This window comes from Cucurbita maxima, unplaced genomic scaffold (assembly GCF_002738345.1).
Source record: "Cucurbita maxima cultivar Rimu unplaced genomic scaffold, Cmax_1.0 Cma_Scf00071, whole genome shotgun sequence".
In the NCBI taxonomy this organism is placed as follows: Eukaryota; Viridiplantae; Streptophyta; class Magnoliopsida; order Cucurbitales; family Cucurbitaceae; genus Cucurbita; species Cucurbita maxima.
In genome coordinates, this window is record NW_019272087.1 from 416,492 (window position 1) to 426,817 (window position 10,326).

At 39.9% G+C, this 10,326-nt stretch overlaps 1 non-coding gene across 1 annotated transcript; it reads right to left on the bottom strand.

Moving 5' to 3' along the window:
- Window positions 1-5,989: 5,989 nt before the first annotated feature.
- On the bottom strand, window positions 5,990-6,129 carry LOC111472435. The gene has a single exon (XR_002715417.1). It is a non-coding gene; the product is annotated as a small nucleolar RNA Z247 (small nucleolar RNA).
- Window positions 6,130-10,326: the final 4,197 nt, after the last annotated feature.

Genomic DNA, 10,326 nt, shown 5'->3' on the forward strand with positions numbered 1-10,326 from the left:
AATTGGACAGCGGTGAACCTGGGTTCGATCCCTGACAACGGTGATTTTAGTTTTATTTTGGTAGTTTTAACAGAATTTGAAATTAGACAGCGGTGAACCTGTCATGTAGGTAGTTTGGGTTCAATCCCCAACAACGGTAGTTTGATAAAAGTTGGATTGCTTTTCCTAAAAAATGGTTTATGAAATCTTGTGTGTTAACAAATAATATGTTTTTAGAGGTCGTTGTAGTGGTAAAGTGGTGAGTATTTCCGCTTGTCACTCGAGTTATTATGTTCCAGAGGTCGTTGTAGTACAAGGGTGAGCATTCCTGCTTGTCACCCGAGTGACCTGAGTTTGATCCCCAATAATAACAAGTTTAATCTTGTTTTGACAATTTTAATCGGATTCAAAATTGGATTACTTTATGTAACGGCGATTGATAAAATCTGGTGTTAACAAATATTACATTTTTCAAAAGTCGTCATTATAGATGGGTGAGTATTCCCACGAGTTTGATCCCCCACAGCGACGATTTTAATTTTCTTTTGGATAGTTTTAATTCAATTCGAAACTCGGTAGGGGTGAACCAGATGATTTCGGTTTGTTCCCCAACAACGAAATTAGGAGTTGGATTCATTTTTCTCTCGTGTGTTAACAAATAATATATTTTACCATGGTCAATGTAATACAGTAGTGAGAATTCTCGTTTGTCACTCGAGAGACCTTAGTTTGAACCCGACAATAATGAGTTTAATTTTCTTTTGACAATTTTCACCGAATTTGAAATTTGATTACTGATTCCAAATCTTTGATTGATAAAATCTAGAGCGTTAACAATGGATCACTTCTTCTAAAGACGATGGGTAAAATCTGGGGCGTTACGACGATTTTAATTTTGGTAGTTTTAACGAAATTCGACAGCGGTGAATTCGTCATGGTCGGAACTTGATTGCTTTTCCTACAAAATGGTTTATGAAATCTTGTGTTAACAAATAATATGTTTTTAGAGGTCGTTGTAGTGGTTTGTATTTAGTTTGAACCCCGATAATAATAAGTTTAATTTTCTTTTGACATTTTCCACCGAATTTGATATTCGATTACTTGTTCCGAATCTTCGCTTGATTAAATCTAGAGCGTTAACAATGGATCACTTTTTCTAAAGATGATTTGTAAAATCTTGAGCGTTAACAAATAATTTATTTTTTAAGTCGTTGCAGCATTGTGGTTTGTATTCCTACCTGTCACGCAGGTATCCCGGGTTCGATCTCCGGCAACGGCGATTTTAGTTTTATGCTGGTAGTTTTAACGAAATTCAAAATTGGACAGTGGTGAACCTGTCGTGCCGGTAGTTTGAGTTCGATCCCCAACAACGGTAGTTTGACGGAAGTCAAAACTTGATTGCTTTTCCTAAAAAATGGTTTATGAAATCTTGTGTGTTAACAAACAATATGTTTTTAGAGGTCGTTGTAGTGGTAAAGTGGTGAGTATTTCCTCTTGTCATTCGGTCGTTGTAGTACAAGTGTGAGAATTCTTACTTCTCACTCGAGTGACCTGAGTTTGATCCCCAACAATAACAAGTTTAATCTTGTTTTGAAGATTTTAATTGGATTCAAAATTGGATTACTTGTTGTTACGGTGATTGATAAAATCTAGTGTGTTAACAAGTATTATATTTTTCGAAAGTTTGTAGAGTGGTGAGTATTCACGTGAGTTTAATCACCCGTAGAGACAATTTTTATTTTCTTTTGGATAGTCTTAATTGAATTCGAAATTCGATAGTGGTGAACCTGATGATTTGGGTTTGTTCCCCAACAATGAAATTCGGAATTTGATTCTTTTTTTTTTTTCGTTTGTTAATAAATAATATATTTTTCACAAGTCGATGTAATACAGTAGTGAGAATTCCCGCTTGTCACTCGAGAGACCTTAGTTTGAACCCCCGACAATAATAAGTTTAATTTTCTTTTGACAATTTTCACCAGATTTGAAATTGGATTACTTGTTCCGAATCTTCGATTGATAAAATCTAAAGGGTTAAGAATGGATCACTTTTTCTAAAGACGATTGGTAAAATGTGGAGCGTTAACATGTAATTTAATTTTTATGAGTCATTGTAGTATAGTGGTTGTTAGGTTGAATGGCTCAATGACCTGACCTAGGGTCACGACCTCATGTATTTATAGATGTGTATAATGAAGATTACATTCTAAATCATAGATTTGTTAACAAACTATGAAATCATAGATTTGGTAACAAAACTATGAAATCATAGATTTGGTAACAAACCAAATAACTATGAAATCATATATTTGGTAACAAACCAGTAAATCATAGATTTGGTAACAATCTAGTAAATCACTAGATTATCTTACTATACATAAATATGATTTACTCTACGTTTAACACCCCCCTCAATCTGGACGATGTACTACTAAGTTCAGATTGCGCCTAAAATTGCTAAAAGAAGGAGCTGGTAATGGCTTTGTCATGATATCGGCGAGCTGATCCTTCAAAGAAATAAGTCGAACATCAAGCTGACGAGTCGATACTCGTTCACGAACGAAGTGGTAATCAACCTCAACATGCTTCGTCCGTCGATGAAAAATTGGATTGGCGGACAGGTAGGTGGCACCAATGTTGTCACACCACAGGCTAGGTGCTCGCGCTTGCGAGATCCCGAGCTCACGCAAGAGAACTTGGATCCAAATTAATTCAGCAGTGGCATCAACAACCGCCTTATATTCGGCCTCCGTACTAGAACGAGAAACTGTTGATTGTTTCCTCGAACTCCAAGAGATAAGATTGCCACCAAAGAAGACTACATAGCCTCCAGTGCTTCGACGATCATCAGGATTCCCGGCCCAATCAGCATCTAAAAAGGCACTCAACAAATCAGTGCTGGACTTTGTAAGACACAAACCCATATCAATAGTGTCATGTAGATAACGGAGAATTCGTTTGACTGCCGTCCAATGTATAGATGTTGGGGAGGACATGAACTGACACACTCTATTGACACAGAACGATATATCAGGACGTGTCAGAGACAAATATTGGAGAGCACCAACGACACTCCGATAGCGAGTAGTATCCTCAGGCGAAAGCTTTTCACCACCATCCAATAATAACTTCTCACTAGGAAGCATAGGTGTGAGCACACCTTTGGAGGTGAGCATATTGGTTCTGGACAATAAATCTTGAATGTATTTATGTTGTGTCAGAATAAGTCCATTGGAAGTATGGCGGACCTCAATCCCAAGAAAATAACTCAAAATGCCAAGATCCTTGACAGCAAAATCATCCTGAAGCTGTGTAAGAAGTTTATCAGTAGCCGTAGAAGATGAGCTGATAATAATAATGTCATCAACATAGATGAGGATATACATCTGAATGCTCGTCTGGTTCAAAATGAAAAGAGAAACATCAGCCTTTGAAGGTGTAAAACCCAACTGTAATAATTTGGAGCTAAGGCGAGAAAACCAAGCACGCGGAGCTTGTTTAAGGCCATAAAGCGACTTATCCAGCTTGCAGAGATAACCAGGATGTTGAGAATCCACAAATCCAGGGGGCTGCTTCATATAAACATCTTCATTAAGAACGCCATGAAGAAAAGCATTTTGAATATCAATCTGCCGAATAGCCCAACCACGAGAAATAGCAAGAGATAGTAAGAGCCGAATGGTAGTGGGCTTAACAACTGGACTGAAGGTATCATCATAATCAACGCCATACTGCTGTTTAAACCCTTTAGCAACCAGGCGTGCTTTGTAGCGATCAACAGAGCCATCTGGCTTTTGCTTGAGTTTGAAAACCCATTTGCAATCAATAACGTTAAGACCAGCACGAGGAGGAACTAAGTGCCATGTCTTATTTTTTTTGAAGTGCCTGAAACTCATCATTCATTGCCTGACGCCAGAGGGGATGCTCCATAGCAGTAATATGTGAAGTAGGTTCAGAGGCAGAAGACCGAACTACAAAATATGTTATTGTTCCATCTGTACGCACCTTGGGTTTCTTGATATTGTGCTTCAATCGAGTACCATACGGATGAGTAGTAGGTGCAGGATCCACATTTGAGGGGACAGGCGTATCAGCCGTTGCGAGGGGAGCAACCGATGCTACAGTAGTTGGTTGACCAGCGGCCGAGGATTCGACTGGGCATTGTGCAATATCATCTACTGGCGGAGGAGTCGAGGCCTCAATCATTGGCTGAACAACCGACGCCGATTCGCATGGCAGCGACGCGGAGGATTGCTGCGGCAATTTCGAAGTTGATGTAGACACCAAATTTTCTGCATCCAAAGAGTTAGTAGGCACAGACATATGCATGTGATCATTCTCCAAATTAGTACTGCTATTACCCAAATGTGAGGCACCCAAACCAGGAGCATTATGCGTTGACTGCATGATTGAGGAAGAAATAGGTGGGACTCTCTTGAATGGAAAAACATTTTCATCAAATATGACGTCTCTAGACATATAGACACGACCAGAATCTGTGTCAAGACACTTATACCCTTTATGTAAAGAACTGTAGCCTAGAAAGACACATTCCTTTGATCGAAAAGAGAGCTTTTGTTTGTTATAAGGACGAAGATGAGGCCAACAAGCACACCCAAAAATTTTTAATAAAGAGTAATTTGGTGGGATATGAAAAAGATGCTCTAAGGGGCATTTGTTATCGATGACACGAGTAGGAAGACGATTGATGAGATATGTGGCTGTAAGAAACGCGTCATCCCAAAATTTAATAGGTACATGAGCATGAGCTAGAAGGGCTAGGCCTGTTTCAACAATATGACGGTGCTTGCGTTCAGCAGACCCATTTTGTTGATGTGTGTGAGGGCACGAAACACGATGAGCAATTCCAAGGGAACGAAAAAATGTGTTATGAATTTTCTGATATTCCCCACCCCAATCAGTTTGGACCCACTTGATTTTAGTATCTAGAAGGCGCTCAACATGAGCTTGGAATTGCAAAAATATACGAGGAGCTTCTGTACGATCATGCATCAAATAGATCCACGAAAATTTACTGAAATCATCAATGAAGCTAATATAATATTTAAAACCCCCAACAGATGTAGGTGCAGGGCCCCAAACATCCGAAAAAATAAGTTCCAAAGGTGACGAAGACCTATGGAAAGAACTAATATATGGTAACTGATGACTTTTTGCTGACTGACACGCATTACAAATTGACAAAGATGACTCACTAGCACACGAAATATTATTGAGACGCAAAATTGATTTTACTACTTGAGATGAAGGATGTCCAAGACGTGCATGCCATTGGTCGTGAGTAGTAGATCTGCTCACCAAGGCATGCTTGAGATCATTGACATCGGATGGCTTAATAGGATAAAGACCAGATTCACACCTCCCATCTAGGAGACTTTTCCTCGACCGTCGATCCTTTATAGAAAAATGCCAAGGATGGAATTCAAAAAATACGTCATTATCACGAGAAAATTTATGAACGGAAAGAAGATGTTTGGAAATTTCAGGCACATGCAAAATATTACGCAATTCAAGAGGACGAGTAGCAGTATTAATTAGAGAATGACCAGTATGCAAAACACGCAAACCTGCTCCATTGCCGACTTGAACTTGTTCACCTCCATGATAGCGTTCACGCACAGCGAGACGATCTAGGTCACTGGTGATATGATCCGTAGCGCCTGTGTCAGTGTACCAATTTGGGTCAATCTTGTAAGAGGAAGTAGCCGCTAGTGCCGTGGGAGGAGCAGAAGAAGGTTCATCTTGATAGGACTCATCCATCCTATGCCAGCAGCGGATAGCAGTATGCCCCACTTTGCCACAGATCTGGCAGAAAGGACGAGTAGAAGGGCCACGACGATCACCAGCAGGACGAGAGGATGCATAACCTTGAGAACGACCACGACCACGATCCCTACGCCCACGATTCTTCTGCTGACCACCACGACCAGCATAATTGGCAGAAGATCCAAGATTTAACTGAAGTTCAGCCTGGTGTTGTAGTTGGCGAGCTTCATACGTCATTAAATGTGCAAACACATCATCAAGCGTGAGGGGTTCACTCTTGGTAGTCATTGAGGTGACGAAGGGATCATAGTCAGGGCCAAGACCAGCAAGAAGATACGCGATCACATCATCATCCTGCAAGGCAGAGCCGGCGGCGGCCAACTCGGTGGCTAGCCCTTTGATCTTGCGAAAATAATCTGCAGCAGATTGATCTCGTTTCTTGGACGTGGCGAGCTCAATACGAATTTGAGTAGTGCGAGCACGAGTTGACGATGAAAACATCCGTTGCAGGGTATCCCACGCCTCCTTGGACGTAGTAGCAGCAACCATATCGTGAAGAATCTCCTCTGACATGGAGGAGAGAAGAACGCTAAGAACCTGTTGATCCTGATCATACCACTGATTATAGGCCGGATTAGAGACCATCTCAGCACCAGCCGCAGTTGAGGAAGGTACCAACTTGGCAGGTGCGACATTGGTGCCATCGAGGTAGCCCATAAGCTTCGTACTCCGTAGATAGGGGAGGAGCTGGGCGCGCCATATGATGAAGTTGTTTTTGGTTAGACGAATTGTGACAGCATGGCGTAGAGTGCTTGGGCCAAAAGTCTCCATTGTAGTTGAGACGGTGTTGGAGATGGTGGATGGAGAGGAGGAGGAAGATATGGTAGACATTTAAAAATAAACCTTTGGCTCTGATACCATGTTAGACGAACACGACTCTCCACAATGGTATGATATTGTCCACTTTGAGCATAAGCCCAAACGGCTAAGTTTAGGGCATGGCTCTGATACCATGTTAGGTTGAATGGCTCAATGACCTGACCTAGGGTCACGACCTCATGTATTTATAGATGTGTATAATGAAGATTACATTCTAAATCATAGATTTGTTAACAAACTATGAAATCATAGATTTGGTAACAAAACTATGAAATCATAGATTTGGTAACAAACCAAATAACTATGAAATCATATATTTGGTAACAAACCAGTAAATCATAGATTTGGTAACAATCTAGTAAATCACTAGATTATCTTACTATACATAAATATGATTTACTCTACGTTTAACAGTGGTGAGTATTTATTATCTTTTGTACGACATACCTAACGATGAAAGTAAGTGTACTCAAGAACAATGGAAGTATGTTAGGCCTACATGTAGACCGGTCTATGGAATCTAACAACCTAGGGCTTTGATATTAACGATAATGCTCATAATTTTTTTGCCTAAATTAGAGATGTCAATACATACATGCCTTATTTAACAAATGCGGAAATTTGAAATAAAACATTTACAATTGACGTCATGGACTTACACAATTAATTTAAAATAAGAAAATTAAAAATAACATAGTTGTTAAGGATAATTGACCGTTTATTATAAGGCAAATATCTATATTTGCCTTATATTACGGCTTACCATATTTGCAGTTTTATTAAAGGCAAATATATTGTATTCATTTATTATTCTTTCTTTTTATTGTTTTTTCCATATTATTTGTAGTTTATCATATTTCTATATTTTGTAGAAAATTATAAAGAGAGAATTTTCACCACCATTTAGGTGTGGTGGTTTCAGCGAACATTTTCATGATATCAGAGCTCTTTTGGTTTAACAACTCTAATCCTTTCTTCTCTATGGCTTCTGAATCCTCTTATCATCTTCTTCCTTTCAACAGTCTAATCCTTTCTTCTCTATGGCTTCTGAATCCTCTTATCATCTTCTTCCTTTCAACACTCTAATCTATATGTTCACCATCAAACTTTCCTCCTCCAATTATCTTCTTTGGAAAAGCCAACTTCACCCTCTACTTGAGAGTCAAGACATGATAGGTTATGTTGATGGAACTATAGTTCCACCACCTTGCTTTGAACCAGAAATCTCCTCAACACTCAACCCTAAATATGTGGCGTGGAGAGCAGCCGATCAACGGCTTCTCTGTCTCCTACTCCTCTCTCTCACCGAGGAAGCCATTGTTGTCGTCGTTGGTCTCTCCACTGCACTTGATGTTTGGATTGCGTTGGAAACTACGTTCAGCCATCATTCAAATGCTAGTGAACTGAGACTGAAGAATGACTTGCAGCTGATGAAACGTGGCACCAAACTTGTAGCTGAGTATGCTCGTGCCTTCAAAACAATTTGTGACCAACTTCATGTCATTGGCAGACTCGTCGAGGACATTGATAAAGTGCACTGGTTCCTTCGTGGACTCGGCACCGATTTTTCAACTTTTTGTATTGCTCAGATGGCTCTCACCTCTATCCCCTGTTTTGCAGATTTAGTCTCTAAAGCTGAAAGTTTTGAGCTATTTTAGCGCTCTCTTGAGTCCTCTGACTCCACTTCTACAGTATTCACAGCCACTAATCGTGGTCGCACCCATGGAAGCCCCCCTGCTTCCTCTAGCAACCAGCAAGGTCGTTCTTATTTCCACAAAAAAACTCTTCCAATTGAGGACGAACCCACTCAGATCAGGGTAGTTGACAACCTCACAGCCAAATATCCCGCAAAGAGGGTCATTATGACGACCGCTGCAACCAACGGTATGTTTGACCTGATTCTGCTCATGCTCGCTTTGCTGAAGCCTTCAACACATCCTATTCTATTGCTAGACCCGATGCTGCTGATTGGTTTCTGGATACTGGGGCTTCGGTCTATATGACCGCCAACCCATCTACTTTGGATCAGTCTAAAAATTACACGGGTAAGGACTCTGTGATCGTAGGAAACGGTGAATCCCTACCCATTACCCACAACAGTACTTTTTCTCCTGTTTTAAATATTCACTTATTAGATGTCTTGGTTGTCTCTCATATCACTAAAAATTTTCTTTCAATCAGTAAATTAATGTCTTATTTTTCTTTCTCCGTTACATTTACTAATAATCTTCTTACTATCTAAAATTGTCAAATAGGAAGGGTGGTGGCAATCGGTAAAAGAGATGGAGGGCTATATGTGCTAGAGCGCGACAACTCTGCTTTTATTTCAGTCCTTAGAAACAAATCTTTACGTGCTTCATATGATTTATGGCATGCTCGCCTGGGTCATGTGAATTATTCTGTTATTTCTTTTTTAAATAGAAAAGATTCTCTTAGGTCTTTATTGCCTTCTCCATCACTATGTAGTACTTGTCAGCTTGCGAAAAGTCATCGATTGCCTTATTTTCGCAATGAACGTAGATCCTCTCATGTGTTGGATCTTATTCATTGTGATGTTTGGGGTCCTTCCTCCGTCGAATCAAATTTAGGTTTTCTTTACTATGTTATTTTTATTGATGATTATTCTCGATTCACTTGGTTTTCCCTTTAAAATTTAAGTCTGATTTCTTTAATATTTTTCCTCAATTTCAAAATTTTTTGGAAAATCAATATTCTTCTCGTATCAAAGTATTTCAAAGCGATGGAGGTACCGAATTTACTAGCACTTGTTTTGAAACTCATTTACGTACTTCTGGCATCCACCATCAACTCTCTTGTCCATATACACCTACTCAAAATGGTCGTGCTGAGAGAAAACATTGTCATGTGACTGAGACAGGCTTGGCTCTTCTCTTTCACTCCCATCTTTCTCCTCGTTTTTTGGGCTGACGCCTTCAGCACTGCAGCTTATATTATCAACCGGTTGCCTACTCAACTTCTTAGAGGTAAGTAACCCTTTGAACTCCTTTGTGGCTACTCTTTGCATTATGACAATTTTCATCCCTTTGGTTGTCGTGTTTATCCTTACTTGCGTGATTATATGCCTAATAAGCTTTCTCCCCGAAATATTCCTTGTATTTTTTTGGGTTATAATCATGCTCATAAAGGGTTCCGCTGTCTTGATCCCACCACCACTAAGCTATATATCACCCGCCATGCTCAATTTGATGAAACTCACTTTCCTGCAATCCCTAGCTCCCACGCCCAATCTCTTTCCTCTCTTCATATTTCAAATTTTTTGAAACCACATCTTTATCATATTGATTCATCCCCCCTACCACTTCATCATCGCACATTCCTCGATCCAGTTCATCCTCGTGTGATATTTGTTCTGACCTTGTGGATGAGTTTGTGCAGGTTGATACTTCTTGTGCAGGTTCCGCTTTGCCACCCTCGACTTTTGATCCGACCTCTATTGAACCTATTTTTGATTCCTCTTCTTTGGACTCTCATCTTATGATCACACGAGTCAAAGCTAGTATATTCAAGACTTGGCATCTAGCAAATCTTGGTATTTTGGGCTCATTTGGACTTTTTTCTGCTCTTCTTGCATCCACTAAGCCAAAATGATTCAAATCTATGGCTAAGAATCCTGCTTGGGTTGCAACCATGGATGAAGAAATTCGAGCTTTACAACAAAAT